At 35.4% G+C, this 15,223-nt stretch overlaps 1 pseudogene across 3 annotated transcripts; it reads left to right on the top strand.

Annotated features, from left to right (window-relative positions):
• Nucleotides 1-4,761: 4,761 nt before the first annotated feature.
• Nucleotides 4,762-14,145, top strand: LOC149076319 (protein SEC13 homolog pseudogene; annotated as a pseudogene). Of its 3 annotated transcripts, none has more exons than XR_016194066.1 (3): nucleotides 4,762-4,840; nucleotides 10,473-10,567; nucleotides 10,686-14,145. The product of XR_016194066.1 is annotated as a protein SEC13 homolog pseudogene, transcript variant X1 (transcript). The 3 variants fall into 3 exon arrangements; XR_016194068.1 differs by having other exon boundaries at nucleotides 4,782-4,819; nucleotides 10,534-10,567; XR_016194067.1 differs by having other exon boundaries at nucleotides 4,820-4,963.
• The last annotated feature ends 1,078 nt before the right edge of the window (nucleotides 14,146-15,223 follow it).

The raw sequence follows: 15,223 nt of genomic DNA, 5'->3' as shown, positions 1-15,223 counted from the left end.
CCCGTATTTTTCCCCCATATTTTGAAGCAAAATTTCACGTATTTTTCTCGAGCAAGTGTGGTCAGCCCATATTTGCCGGTTATCTGGACGACTAATAACGTGGGGTTTTTTCACACACCCCTGAAGAAATGGTGCTTCGGAATGGAGAGCTTGTGACATCGATGCTATCCTGTTTCAGAAAAGTACCAGGAGCATTTCATCAAAGCCTGGCTGCTAATACCGTTATATAGCGAAAAAAAAAACGTTTTACCGAAAACTTTCCTATCCCCCCCCCCCCCCATATATGACCACATAGGAACAATATAGAAATCTATAGAATTCCTTTAAAACGAAATTTCGTTATTGTGAAGTGATTTCTCCGGTCTCTTGGAGTTCGTTGTTATAACGGGATTCGACTCATTGATTGAGGAGAAATGTAAATACATAATGCCGTTGCTAGTTGATGCGAAGTACCGAGCACTGAGCTCTCGTCTTCTTCGTCTTGGTTTCTCTACTTAGGTAGAGATATTGATCAGTCAATGGCAAAATGGTAGCTTAAAAACAACCACCGGTAGTTTTTTTTTTATTATATATAACCCTTTATATATAAAATATTTTCACTAATACAAAACAATGTCAATATACTGTTAACAGTTTTCAGGGGTTAAAACATCTTCTTCCCCATAAAATTACAGTTACTTTCAAAATAAATCTCGTCGATTACAAATATTCTCACAATATGTACAATATTAAACAAATCAGTTTCAGTGACCCACTTTGCCACAAATTGCAAAAATTACCAATGTTTTACAACATAAGTTTACAGCATAGTTTGCAATATATTTCCATTTAGACAAAAGTGATATGTGTATATTCATGAAAACTCCAACGTCCCCAAAACCATTCAATGTGATTTCTAAAGATTTGACAGACATATTTAAAAAAAAATAATAATAATAAAAAAATATAAAAATAGAGTAGAAGGTTACAAATGGTCATTAGAATTTACAGAACACTAATACACTCTTCATAAAACCCATCAGAATCATATTATGTAACTTTTGAGCATCTGACAATTACAGGGTGATCAGCGAATAAGCCCTTATTTCAAAATTAAATATCTCTAAAACAAACATCAATAGAATTATGCGGTAAACGGTACGTTTATTAGCAAAACTGTAAGAATGTTGTACAGAAATTTCGAAAATTTAGTTTTTTTTTTAATTTTTAAAAATTAAAAAAAAACAAAACTGGAGATTTTGGGGTTCCGAAAATCCTCATTTGTGTAAAAGAGAAACCACTGCATTCGCCTAAAGTTACTGCATGGGTTGCGGTATGCGCCAGAGGCATTATCGGTCCCTTCTTCGTGCGAGAAACGATTACTACTGAATTTTACGTTACAATTTTGGAACAATTTGTCAGCGCACATGGCGCATACCGCAGCCCATGCAGTAACTTTAGGCGAATGCAGTGGTTTCTTTTCATCAAACTCCAAAACTCTCCAGAACCCTAAAATCTCCAGTTTTTTTTTTTTTAATTTTAAAAAATTTTAAAAAAACTAAATTTTCGAAATTTCTGTACAACATTCTTACAGTTTTGCTAATAAACGTGCCGTTTACCGGATAATTCTATTGACCTTTGTTGTAGAGATATTTAATTTTGAAATAAGGGCTTATTCGCTGATCACCCTGTATATTAGATTAAAAAATCTACACTCTCTAGGTCACATAACAAGTGGTTATATAATTTACAAACGTTCTTATCATATACCTTTCAATTAATAATTAATTTTATGAATGACTGTATTTACATAAACCATTCTCACTCCACCAACGTTAAAAATGGAATTGATTGGTAGTGATTAACATTTCCAGCATTTAAAAAAAATTGATGAAATTTATCTATACTATGCTGTGGTACATTATTAATAAAAAATATAAGGTCTTTTCAATCATAACTTCAGTATGATTAACCATTATTGTTTGTTCTATGACAATTAAAATTCCTTTCTAAAGTTTGTAACCAAGATATTCTTTGGTCTTAGCTGCGCCAATTTCTGTTCAGCTGGGTAGTTGGATGCTGAGCTGATAACATCCACTTCTGAAGCATCTTGCTTCTCAAAGTACTTTTTGGCCAGTTTCTTTATATATTTGTAGATGGATGGAATTTGAATATCATCGTGCAGATCGGTTAGCCTGAAGTATTTTGGAGCACCTGTGAATCTCCTGAGAATATAATTTTGATGTTTCTGGAGATTGTAAATATTGCTTTTCTGAGCGAAAGCCCAAGCCGGTGCACCATATGTAAGAACAGGTCTGATAATTTGTTCATATATTATTTTCTTGTTCTTTAGTGATACATATGACTTTGGATAGCGAAAACGGAGGAGACTTTCCATTGCAATGTGGGATTTTTTTTTTACTTGCTCGACATGATATTTGAAATTTAGGCGAGTGTCTATGTATACTCCCAAGTACTTAGTCACTATGCTTGGGTCAATCGCTTGATGTTCAATAAACAAGTAAGAATTTTGTGGAATCTCTTTATTTGTCAGCCGCGTAAAAACACACTTTGAAACATTTAATTTGGCCCTATTTACTAAATTCCAGTATTCCACTTCCTCCATCAGCTCCTGGAGGTTGCTAAGAGCCTTAGAAGCTATCCTATCTGTGCATATGATGAGGACATCGTCAGTATATAAAGATAAAATTCCTTAAGATAAATTTACTTATTATAATATATAATAAGTGTATATAAATAAATTTTAATAAATAATTTCTTTTCTAAGGATTCGACTGTATCAGAAATCGGGAGGGCTTTCGCCTGAGGTAAGATTACCAGATTCGAAAACTGAGAAATAAGGAAGCCTGCGCGTGCACCCTTAGTAACGTGTAAGACGACTTCATATACAGTTCTAGTAACGTCACTTATCCCAATTTCCACAATAGATGGCGTCACCATTCCGAACAATATAAAATCGGCCACAATAATAATTTTTCCGAACTCAAACAGAACTACTAAAAAAACAGGAACACAAAATTTTGGGAATTTCGTTGGCAATTGGTGAACGTGTGTGGAGGAAAAAACACTGATATCGATAAAGAAATATGTGTTTCAAAGGCGGGAGAGAGAGAAAAGATTTTCTCCTGAAAAATAAAAATAATTCCGGAAACCTGAAAAGGAGGACAAAAGGTCGAATTTTCCGAAACGTAGGAGGACGGTTGGTAACCCTAGCCAGGGGTAAAAAGCATGCTTTGCTGCCATGTATGATTTAGAAATAGTACTTATAGTTGATGGTTTTCATCTGGTTTTTAAATAATAGATTACTGAGCTATAAAAAGGAAAGCTCAAAAGTTTCCTTTTAGCATAGCTCAGTGTAATAGATGATAGGGGTTCTAGTTTTATGATGTTTCTAAATGTAATACATTCTGTATAGTGTTTTCTAATAGGCATGTGTTTTGGCCGATAAAATTTTGTTTTCGCCCGTTGGTTAGTTATGAACAGAAGTAACTAAGAAACCACTTTTTTTTTCCATGCTGAATAAGTTAAAACAATTACACGTTTAGGGGTTGAGAATGACCGAAAATTTTCCCGTATACCTTGATCTTTTTGTTGCGCAGAAAAAAAATTCCCTACATTGTACAGGGTGGGCAAAAAGTCCGTAGAAACTTTAAAAATTAATAAAAACCGGAAAAATAACCGAAATAAAAAATGGTTTGCAGGGTTAGCATCGCTAAGATCACGGCAATTTTTTTAAGACAGGAAAAAAAATAGCTCAAAAACAGCCGATAGGTGGCATTGACGTGCACAAGTCAAAGAAAAGATACGCAAATAACGAACAGAATGCCTCCAAATCGTTTATTACAGCAGTGTGTTCCACATGATCACCACCACCACAGGGGATAGCACTTAATGTGTTGTTTAATGTGTGATTCCCTGTAGGGTGATTCTGTTCGTTATTTGCGTATCTTTTCTTTGACTTGTGTACGTCAGCACTACCTATCAGCTGTTTTTTAGTTTTTTTTTCCTGTCGAAAAAATTCTCGTGACCTCGCGATGCTAACCGTGCAAACCGTTTTCTATTTCGTTTCTTCCCCGGTTTTTTATGAATTTTTAAACTTTCTACGGACTTTTTAAAGATCTTAAACTTTCTTTAAGATCTTTTGCAGGTTTTCCTCTACAGTGAATTTATAATGTAAAAAAAAAAATCCTTTACCTATAAAAAAAATACCTTTTATGGTATTTTACCTCTTTCAGTTAATTTCAATGATTTTTAAGGAAGTGTTAACTCAAAATTTCTCAGGAAGGCAATTTTTGTGCCTCTTCAAACCTTTTGTGCGCCCCTCTAAAGGTTGATCCAGCGTACGCTTCTGTCTATACACTGCCTCTGAGGAGGTGGTCGAAGCGCTCTTTCATTTTACCCTATGGTGCTTTGATGCTGTTGAGAGAGGCAGTATATAGGGACACGCAAAAACGTTCACCAAGACAAATGTGGGAGATTAATATTCTTATTTATAGTTGTAATTATCATAATACAATTTATGAGTTGAAAAATAATTTCAATCTTTGACTTCAATAAAGACTAAAAATTCAAGTGGGCTTCGTGTAAAATACGGGAGGAACCGGGACACTTTTGCCAAAAAACAGAACATACCGGGACTGTTCCGAGAAATACGGGATGTATGGTCATGGTAATCAAATCCTCCCAGTTGATTAGTTGAGACAGCAAAATACAGAAACTATGGTCAAGGTCGTTTGTAACTTCTACAAAATTGCATCTTGTGGTTAAGGCCGTTTGCATTCGAGCTTTGTTTCCACGTATAGTTTACGTCCTTGTTTACGGATTGACTTGGGATCCGCCGGTAAGAACGGTCGGATTTTTGTTTCGCTTGTGTCTCGTATTTATCGTATTTTTAATTTTTTTTGAGCACAGTTGTGCCTGAACTCAGTTTTTAGTTAATTGGTGTTTTTTACAAATCTTATTAGTGAGTAGCTATTAGAAATATATTTTTTTTTTGTTAGGGTGCCGCGTAAGCGGTTGTTTTGTGGAGACTTGAAGTCGTTCTTCACTTTTTTTTTTCCTTCCTCGCTGTCTGTTAGATGTTATCAAATGGAAATAGTTCAGCAATAGTTAATTCACCCAACATGGAAGTAGACCCTGTTACCCACGTGGTATCAAACAAAACAAATTTTGACATTCTTAATCAGGCCTCAAATTCCGGTATTGGAAAATTTAGCATTTTGCTAATGAAAGGAAATGGAGATGCTTTTCCAAAGTTAAGTCCGAAAATCTTCAATAATTTTCTGAAAGAAAACGTTCGTTCGGCCAAGGACATCACTTCAGTGCACTTCACATCGAAAAACCATCCGGTTGTAGAAACATCAAATGTAAATACAGCTTTGGATATTCTGAATTTAAAATCCTTCTTAGACTTTGATGTCAAACCACAGTTACTCCTTGAAGAACTATCCAGCCGATTTTTACTCAGGGACATAGAAACTCAAGAAGACTTGAAAGACTTATTAACAGAAATAGAAGAAAGAAATGACTTAAGTGTATTGGAGGTAAGAAGATTCTCCTTTAAAGGTAAAGCAACAACCAATGTTCTCGTTACCATCTTGGGTCATTATGTGCCAGAAAAAATCATAGTATGGTTGATTAGACGAAATATCAAATTATTCATAGATAGGCCCAGACAGTGCCTAAAATGCTATAAATTTACCCATCCTACAAAATATTGTTCTCGTACAGCACCCATTTGCATCAAATGTGGTTCTGAATCCCATTCTTCAGATCATTGTACATCCGAGAATCTCATGTGCTCAAATTGCAATGCTCAACATATGGCATCTGACCATAACTGTGAAACATATCAATTGGAACAAAAAGTTCTGGAATTCAAATGCCAAAACCATGTTCCGCTATCTGTCGCCAGGAAAGTATTTAAAGACAGAAACAACTCTCTGGGTAAAAAAATCTCGCAATTAAATCAGCTCGACATTCCTAAGAATCCGGAATGGATCACAAGATCAGAAATTAAATCCATGTTTGATCAGTTACACCAGGACTTGGATATAATCAAGGACAATAGTATCACCCATCATGAACAAGTCTTCCTCACAAAGACTGAGTTTGTTGAGATAATTGATGACCTTAGAAATGAGTTTGCTAACAACATGAAATCTATGGTTGCAACTTTAGTCTCAGAATTACGTGGCTTGAATCACTTACAGTTGCCTCGTCGGAAGAAACCTGGATCTCCAGCCGACTCATCTTCTCAACAACAACTATTGGATCCTTTGCCTGTTTCATCTATTGTGGATCAGTTTACTCAATCAATATCAGAACGTACCAAACTAAGACATAACTGATATATATATATATTTTTTTCTCTTCTCATCTAATTTCTGTCTTAATGTCTTCACATCATAAACTTTTGCAGTGGAATGTCAGAAGTATAAAACATAAAAAACATCATATTTTAAGATTCATCCAAGATTTCGACATTCTTTGTATTCAAGAATCCTTCTTAAATGTGAATGATCAGTTTTATTTACCGAACTTCCAGATTTATAGGTGTGATCGTAATGATGGTGAAAGGGGCGGAGTGTTGACAGCTGTCAGAAACAATATTCCTTCTCAAGAAACTTACCATTATAATTCTTCAGGTGTTGAAGCTCTCATAACAAAAATCTACTTACAAGATAATCCTATTACCATTTTAAATTTGTATTTTGCTGATACATCAGATATCATCTCAATAATGTCCAGCTTGTTCCAAAAGATTTCTCCTCCATTCATCATTGTTGGTGATTTTAACAGCTCGCATTTTGCTTGGTCTTCATCTCGCACAGATACAGCAGGTCGTGCTTTGTATAATTGGTTCATTCTAAATCCTGTTTGTATCGTACAACCACTTTCTCCTACACATTTTTCAGCTGTTTCTTCCAATACTATTGATCTCAGTTTTTGCAGTACTGACCTTCTTGGAAATATCACATGGTCTTGTGGAGATTCACTTTATGGAAGTGATCATATACCTATCACTTTGTCAATTAAAATCCAAGCTCATCGTGGTCCTGAAAGGCGTATTGTAACCTGTTGGAAAAAATATAGCAATAATTTGATGAACTATGACAACAGCACCTACTCTGAATTCATAAGGACAACCTGTATAAATTCACAAATCACCGTAATCCGTAAGAACTATCAATATAATGAATATTTTGATTCATCAATTCGTTTACTTCTGACATCTAAGAAAAGAGCATTCCGCAAGTACAGAAGTTGTCCATGCCAAACCTGTTGGATTCTATACAAAAAAAGATCTGCCATTTTTAAGAGATCCCTTAAGCAACGTAAAAATGACTTCATGACTAATCAACTGTTTACACATGCATCTTATCCTAAAATCTTCACAATATTGAGAAGACTCAAATTCATTCAGTCAAAAGTTTATGAGGACAATAACCTCATTTTTTACCATAATAACTCTTTAGTGTCTGATCCAGATGAGCAAATAGATCTTTTGCAAGAAACACTCATTAACCCATATATCCAAAAAAATTATGATTTTTTGTGTGGTCCCCATAATAGTTTCTCACCCGATGTCAACAAACCTTTTACTTTTCAAGAATTGTTATCAGCAATCCAGAAAACACCTAATACTGCACCTGGTCCGGATGGAGTTAATGCCAAGGCCTACAAATTAATATCACAAGAACAATTGGAATTTCTGTTGGCTGAATTTAATACCATTTGGTCGTCTGGATCCATACCATCAAGATGGAAAGAAGGCAAACTTGTATTTCTACTGAAACCAAACAAAAACCCAAGGCATCCATCCTCTTATCGACCACTCACTTTAACAAATATTATCATGAAAATCTTTGAGCGCATTATACTTTCTCGTTTGAATTGGATAACTATTAAATACAATTTATTCCCCTCCAACATGTATGGCTTCAAACCAAGAACTGGTACACAAAATTTACTTTTAGACCTTAAATGCAATATTCTCAATGTTTTCAAGTCAAAAAATGTGGGAGTGTTGGTCTCTTTGGACATCAAAGGAGCTTACAATGCAGTGATCCATTCTGCTCTCCTTTATAAGCTTCATATGATTGGTTTTCATGATAATTTTTTGAGGTGGATTACAAATTTTTTGTCTAACAGAAAATATTTTATCAGTTGGAGAAAACATAAATCATCATGGATCAACTTTAATCGTGGCATTCCCCAAGGATGTGTCCTCTCACCATGGTTGTTCAATATATTTTTAAATGATTTGCTTGTTCATTTACCACTTTCAATTCACCCTTTCATATATGCCGATGACATCTTGCTTTGGTGCAGTAATGATGATCCCAGTTATATCAACACTGAGCTCAACAATGCTTTATCTGTAGTTAAAAATTGGATGGATCATTGGGGTTTCACTCTTTCAATCGACAAGTGCTACTTCACTCTGTTTACAATGAAAAATAGTTTCAGTATTCCTAATCTTCATATCAATGAGTTTCAACTGCAATTTGTAGAAAATATGAAAATTTTAGGTGTTATCTTTGACAGGAAGCTTATATGGAATTCTCATATTAATCATCTTTTGAAGAAAAGTGTTAATGTATTGAACATCACAAGAATTATTGCTGGCAGAGTTAAAGGTGCTCCGGGTCATAAACTTTTATCTATTTGCTATAATGTCATCTCTAGCTTTTTCAACTATAGCTCAATGCTTTGGAACAGTTGCTCTCAGAAAAATCTTAAAAGATGTTCAGCTATCTATAATCAAGTACTAAGAATTGCTTCAGGCCTTCCCATATCTACTCCAATTCCAATTTTACTTAGTATTTGTGGCAAACCTCCCTTCCCTTCTCTTATCCTGAAAGTTTCCTCAAGACAAATTATTAAGGCTAGGGTATCAAAATATGGTACTATTTTCAAGTTTGTCTGCACGAATATCAGCAACGTATCTCAAAACACTATTTTACCAGTTTGCAGTCCCTCACATATCCAGTTTTTGCAAGAAAATCATTTATTGATTCCACTTCAACCTATCATCATTCCAGACCCACCATGGACAATATCGAATATTAACTTTATAACAGACTCTCTCCCATTTCAAATGACATCTGACTCACATCTGATTCCACCTTTGTTCAAACAGTATGAACAACTCCATTGGTCTAATTGCACTATAATAGCTACAGACGCTTCGAAAAACAACAACTATACATCCATTGGCATTTTTTGTGTGAAAAATTCATGTTGTATTCAAGCTTTGGTTCATAATTGTTCATCTGTATTTTCTGCGGAGTGTTTGGCGATTGCCAAGGCTGCATCTAAATTTATTTCTGAAAAAACTGATTATGTGATCCTGTCGGATAGTAAATCTGCCATCTTAGCACTATCCACAATTAATCTTAAATCTCATTCTGTCATTTTAACCTCTTTTTGTGCATTGGCACATGCATCTTACAAAGCCAATTCAATATCAGTTGTCTGGTCACCAGGACACAGAAACATCTTATACAATGAAATTGCTGATCGACTCGCACGTTCAGCAGCTAACAACCCTGTCACTCCACCTCCAGAATATGCATATATGGAAGATGTTTTGAATTTGCTCCAAAATAAATGGAAACTTCATGTTTACCAATTCATTAGGGACCAATTAAATTACCCTCAGGCTGATGTTTTCTTCAAATCAATTGAAAAGTTTTCACATCATTTTTCAAGACGCAAATATGAGACATTGTTCTACCGATTGTTAGCCAACAGAGCCCCAACCAAAAGTTATCTTTTCCGAATAAATCAGGAACGTTCAGCTAATTGTGATTTTTGCAGTTCTGAAGATACAAATAATCACTTCATGTTTGCATGCTGTAAGTGGGACATTCAGAGAAAGCGATTGTTTAAAAATATTGGTATCTCAAATATTCAAGATTATAACTGGATTTCTATCTTGAAAATTGCACCGAAGCTATTAGTTGATGAATTTGAATTATATCTGTCAGCTTGTAATAGATTTTGAATTCTTTCCTATTTTTCATTTGTTGATGTTTGTTCTTTATTTTTATTTTATTTTTTGCGAGCTATAATATCTGTTGCAGAAATTTTGAGAATTTATATATATATTTATTTGGGTATGTAAAAAGAAATATATATGTGTATGTATATTTTTTTTCCTTTTTCTTGTTCAAATTGTTACATGATTTTTGCTTTTTTATTTTTTGATACTAGTCGTATATATTTTTGTTTAATTTTGTTGAAACTGTTTTCTTGTTTTTTTGTCTTTGTCTATTCATGATCAATTAGATCTTGTATCATATTTTCTATTTTTCATGTTGTTTTTATAATATCTATTGTTGTTATTCTTCCTTTTTTTTTTTTCTTTGCATAAGTCTGTATTGTTTTTTGTATTTTTTATTTATTCAAGTTCTTTGGATTGTTCTCTGTTATAAAATGCCTGTGTTTTATCAATTGTCCTAAAGCCCCCAGTAGGTATAGAGGACTCTAATTTTTCAAGTCAAGTCAAGTCAAGTCCTTGTTTACATAAGCACAGCCTTACATCACAAGCCGGTATCTCGTAAGTATCCTTCGAGGAAATCTTTTTTTTTGTACTATTCGTGTAAACTTGAAAATCATTTTAGACGAAATCAACGTCATTGCAAACAAAACAAATTACCTCTTTTTTTTGTTTACAGGCATTTAAATTGAATCATGACGTCAACATTGGTGGAGTCGTTTGATCCGGAGCACGCCGACGCGGTGCACGACGTGAAGATGAATTACAACTGCACGCTTCTCGCGACGTGTTCCTCCGACGGCACCGTCAAGATATTCGCCGTAAAAAACGACGAGAAGGTGAAGCTCGAAGCCGAACTCAGGGGCCACGAAGGGGCCGTCATGCAGGTGGCCTGGTCACATCCGAAACAGGGGAACCTATTGGCCACCTGCGGTTACGACCGCAAAGCAATCATTTGGAAGAATAATGGATACAAGTGGGAGATCGTACATATCAGCGACAAGTTCCGCGATTGCGTGAGCTACCTCAGCTGGGCTCCACACGAACACGGGGTGCTGCTCGCATGCGCTTGCTATGATGGTACGGTATCTATCATAAGTGGTAGCTCCACCAACTGCAACGATTTCATTTTGAAAAATGTATTCACAGCTCACATTCACGGTTGCACTGCCGTCAACTGGGAACCCGTGTTCAAATGTTGCATCGAAAACACCTGTGAAAATTCTCTGGATGGTCCTGAGGCCGAAGACGCAAACGAAAGTAAGCATGCAGAAGCTAATGGACTCGAACCGAAAGATAAAAGTATCAAGAAGCGTTTCGTGACCGGTGGAGTGGATGGTAAATTGAAAATTTGGAAATATGATGATGATAAAGACGAATGGGTGGAGCAAAACACTCTCAAAGGCCATAAAGACTGGATAAGGGATGTTTCTTGGGTACTGCCATCTGTCGCACAGAGAAACATGATCGCGAGTGGTTCCCAGGATATGAAAGTCTTGATTTGGACTGCGGATGATGAAGACAATTGGAGTTCTCTGGTATTAAACGAGTTCGAAGATGTTGTGTGGACAGTTAGTTGGTCTGAAATCGGAAATTCTCTGGCTGTGACTGTCGGAGATGGGGAGGTTAGCGTGTGGAAGCAGGACAGTTCGGAACAGTGGGTACGTGTCTTGGATATTGAAGAAAACAAGAAAAAGAAACCCGAAACTAATGGTCTAAGCTGATATCGTACATTAATATTAATACATTCAAAAAGTTCTAAGACATATTTTATTATGGAAGTATGAATACAGATAGAATCTGTTTGTTTGATGTTTCCTTCGAAGTAACTATCCTGTGTAATTATACATTTCTGTCATTGTTCACGCAAAGATGTAAATGTGGATTGCAAGCCTTTTTTTTCCGTCACATCCTCCAGTGCCTTTGCCGCTTCTCACTGCACTTTTTCTGGAAGCTGAGAATCATTGCCACCTCTTTTAAGCAAATTCTTTATCAGAAGGAAAAGGGGAAAAAATCATGTGTGGCAAGATCGGGGGAATAAGCTGGTTATAAAAGTATTGAAGTATGATGTTTTGACAGGTAATCTGACTCTGGGAGGGACCCATGAGCCAACGCATTGTCATGATGGAGCACTGACAACTTGGGCTTCCAAAGATCTGGCCACTTGCATCTCACAGAATCATGCAGGCGCTTAAGGCCTAGCAGGTCCCTCCTGGTATCCGATTACATGTCAAAACATCACATTCCGATGCTTCCATTACCAGCTTATTCTCCTGATCTTGCCCCACGTGACTTTTTCCCGAAATGAAGAATTTGCTTAAGGAACGATTCTCAGGTTCCGAAGAGGTGCAACTATGAAGGCACTGGAAGATGCGAGGAAAAAAACGGCTTACAATCCACATTTGCATCTTTATATGAACAATGGCAAAAATGCATAATTGCACTGAGTAGTTACTTTGAAGGAAACACCAAATATAAACAGGTTCTATCTGTATTAATTCTTCCATAATGAAATAAGTCTCGGAACTTTTTGAATGTAGTATTATACAGCCGAGTGCACTTACAACAAAAAAGAAGTATTCCATACTGATAAACTTTGATGAATACAGTGAAAGTGTGTTCTGCTGTACGTGTTGCAATGGTTTGGTAAATTAGCGTTTGTTAAAATTATGAACGGTATTTTAATCAAATTGTGTTATTAAACGAAAAGATTTTGCTATTGCATAGTTAAATTTGCCAACTTCAAATCATGTTGCATTTGTTTTTGTTAATATATTTACTTAATTGAAATACTTATTTTATATACACAAAGCCTACTTGGAGAGCATATCAGGCACAAACCTTGATGATTCAAAAACATAGTTGCCATCAAATTTCTACTCCATCTCTCGGGCCCAATATAAATGCTTATATATTTCCAGAATTTTGACTGATTGTGTGTAAAAAATCCTCACTGTTGGGGGGGCATTATTCCTAAATAATATACCCGGAAAGGTGACTTTTTGTATGATTGAAATTATGTCACAAGCATAATGTAAATTCCGTCATTTCATGAAATCGAGAAATTTTTTTTTTTAATTTTTGGGGAATAGACAAAATTTACCAAACAGCCAGTGTGAATGTGGCAGCGATTTGTATCTGTTTTGACTCTGTATGTCCCATTTTGGACCCGATAGCAATTTTTTTGGTTGGCAAGATTTGATTTGAGATTTGTGATGGCAGGTAAGCCTACTGGTTGGCGATGGTTTGCGCTATGTCACGTTTCTGCAAAAGAGAAAAATTCTTACAATTTCTTTAATTAATGAAAGATCCCTATATTATTTTTAAACAAAATTTGGTTCACGTGAAGACCTCGAATTCTCACTCTCAAGTTTGCAGCTATTCAAAAAATCATAGATTTGTGGTTTATCGTGAAGTTACATTTTGTTAATGGTAAATATTATTATTATTTCCTGCGCAAAATTCTGTGTAAAAACCTGAATGTACCAATTTTTTTCTCGTTGAAGCAAATGCACGCAAATCAATGAAACAACTCATTCAGCTATAAGGCAATGCTTATTGCATGGATAATTAAAATATGCATGAATTCATTTTTTTTTTACGTCTTTTACTGTTTAGGTATATTGGGAAGAAAAGCATTTCTGATAAACAGAACTGTGCTTTCTGTGTAAAGCAGGGCCTGACAAATCCCAGGCGCAGGGTCGCCATGGCGTTTAGAAAATTGGTATTGACTCCTGAAATGTTTTCTATATGTGATTTCTAAATTAGAATGACACAAAATTTTCCGACTTCATTACATATTTTAACGCCAGAGGAAATTATTAAGTCCCTGAAAAGTAAAAAAAATTAATTAGGACTGTGTTTCTTGACCAGAAAATTATGCCATTTGGCGGTTGCCTACATTTTTTTTTTTGATACAGCAAGCACTGGTCTAAAGTTTTACTTCAGATGGTTATATTTTGATCCAAAAAAAATCTATTATCAGACATTTAATTGGATGGCAAAGCTGCTAAAAAAATATATGTTATATTATATTCACTTGTTATACTTGTATTGTAGTTCTGTGTTATTTTGTCAATTTAGTTGGCTCTCTGGCTAAGAATTTGGTATTGAAATTACAGTATTGTTCTTCGGCTTCAGCCAATGTCTTTGTTCTTGATTTGATCCTTTTATTCTGTGTTCTTAGTTAATTATAATCACCATACATGTAATATAACTGATTTTTTCCTCTCTGAAGTAAATTTACTTCCCACTGAATCTGATGGACTACTGCAGCAAATAACAATCAGTAGCCACGATGAAGTATATGATTCATACCTTGTCTTACGATTACAGATTTGGCTAAGTAACATTTTAGTTCCCACATGCTCAACCCGTGGTCCTCGGATTCATCTGATGTGGCCTGCAATTTTGAACCTAATTTTGTAAAAATGAACTCAGGGGCACATTCCCAGACTTAAGCAGTTCCACATCACTTGAGTGGCCTGTAACATATTCCCAGATTAAGTGGATCACAGTATATTCACTGATCACTTGAGTGACCCGCAGCATGTTTCCAGATGACTTAAGGGACCCGTGGTGCAGTTCTACATCACTCAAGTTGTTTGTGCCACAGTTTTAGAACACTCAAGCAGCTGGCGACATATTTTTAGAAGCAACTCTCAACATATTTATGTGTCACTTAAATGACCCTGCACAATTTTGGAACATCAGTGCAGTTCCGTATGACAAGTTATCTGTGGCACAACAAACTTACCACAGCCCTTGCTCTGTTTCAGATCACTTAAACAACCTGTAGCTCATTTTCATATCATTTAAGTGATCTGAGATACATTTACAGACTATGTAAACAACCTACCGTGATGTTCCTGATCACTTAAGTGGCCCACAATGCATTTTCAGACCAATGAAGTGGCTTGTTCTCTTTGAAAGATTGGAGCACCCTTGTTTTAGTTGATATGGATGCATGCACTAACATTAAAAAGCCACGTAGTGAGCTAAATTTTTGTGTTAATCAAAATAAATTCAATGAGTAATTGTCTCGAGCTAGATTAATTAATTTCCAACATGGAATTGCTTTCTGTACACACCTCCCTTTATCTTTCAGAAATATTTTGAGCCATTTCATGCAAGATGAATGATTAAGATAAAATGTATTTTAAGAAAAAGAGGAAAAAAACTAACTTGAATGGTTTTAGTGCATACTGCAATTCTTAA

The sequence above is a fragment of the Pholcus phalangioides genome, unplaced genomic scaffold (genome assembly GCF_987345545.1).
Source record: "Pholcus phalangioides strain wild (caught in Gottingen) unplaced genomic scaffold, Ppha-v1.0 ptg000015l_1, whole genome shotgun sequence".
Classification (NCBI taxonomy): Eukaryota; Metazoa; Arthropoda; class Arachnida; order Araneae; family Pholcidae; genus Pholcus; species Pholcus phalangioides.
This window is presented reverse-complemented; position numbering and strand designations above follow the sequence as displayed.